This window comes from Habropoda laboriosa, unplaced genomic scaffold, assembly GCF_001263275.1.
Source record: "Habropoda laboriosa isolate 0110345459 unplaced genomic scaffold, ASM126327v1 scaffold67, whole genome shotgun sequence".
NCBI lineage: Eukaryota > Metazoa > Arthropoda > Insecta > Hymenoptera > Apidae > Habropoda > Habropoda laboriosa.
Window position 1 is genome coordinate 4,314,523 of NW_017100242.1, and position 1,249 is coordinate 4,315,771.

Here is a 1,249-nt window from a genome sequence, read left to right on the forward strand (position 1 = left end):
TCCTAAAATTTAAAATACAATATTTTTTCAGATTTACAAAAACGTTTTATTCAGAAAACTGCAAAATAAAAGTTTATTTATAATCTTGGAATAGTAAAAATAGCTTTCTGTATTAAAAACTAATTATTTGCAAAGCACAAACTCTCCCGATGAAAAGAAACAGAAAATCATGTTCATCCGATCAATAGTTTCGGAGATGAGAATTTCTAAATACGGTAAGGACACGTGAAAATCGGAAAAAGATTATCAGCGTAATAGTTTCCGTTCCGAATCACCGGTCCCAATCAACTCTGTTCATTCACCCATGTAAGAACAACCGGATTATCAGAAATCCTGTCCTATACCTTATTTACAATTCCATACCTTATTTACATTTAGTTTTCATTCCAACCACTACGAATGTAGTAATCTTATTCTACGCTGAATCGGTAACGTTGGAAGCGACACTAAAATGGTAAGGGGACTCCCGGAGTCCTTAAGCCATAGAACAAAAAAAAACGACATTGAGAGTTGTCTATCCTCTATCTTGCCTGTGTGTAAACACTAAACGGACGTTCAAGTCGACGCAGACTAATAGCGAACTTTCGAGTTCGGACGTTTCGAGAAACCACGTAAACATAAATATCGACCGAACGCCATCGATCAGTTAGTTAGCTGTCAGTCGGACCACGGCGCTCGCGACACATTCTCTAGCCTATACGCAAAATCTAACCCCAGTGTAAAAGTGTAAACTAATTGTTTAAATTAAGTTGTAATAAATACATTCGTAATTACGGTATCCATACCGGTACACGATTGTGAACGTTGTAAACAGTGTAAGTTAGTCTATAAGGTTAAAGTTAACGATTAAGAAACTATTCTGCTTTTTCGTCGGTTCGATGTAAACCTATCTTTAACAACTTTCTACAAACTTCAGTTTCTTCGTTACGATATAACGCTTCAGCGTGAATCCGTGAAGAACGAAGGATGGTCGCTGGAAATCGAAATTCTCTTCCATGGAATGATCGCTTCCGATCGTCGTCAAATACATATTACTGTTCTGAGTAGGCCACGCTAACAGAACTTTGATTACGGTACAGGCAGGGAGTAAAGGGAGAGAGAGCAGCATGAAGGATACGGGACGTACACACGTTCGAAACAGAAATTTAATTTTCGCGTACATTCCCTTTGTCTGCGTGCACCGTGGAAAACTTGGTCGCGTACGGGCCTCAGGAATTTTACAAAAGCAAATCGATGCGAAACAACGACA

The 1,249-nt window shown here is 38.6% G+C and overlaps 1 protein-coding gene across 4 annotated transcripts in view; it reads left to right on the forward strand.

Moving 5' to 3' along the window:
- The window catches only part of LOC108572085 (CUGBP Elav-like family member 2), a 471,722-nt gene that overhangs the window by 362,915 nt on the left and 107,558 nt on the right, over positions 1–1,249 (forward strand). The window lies entirely within an intron of this gene.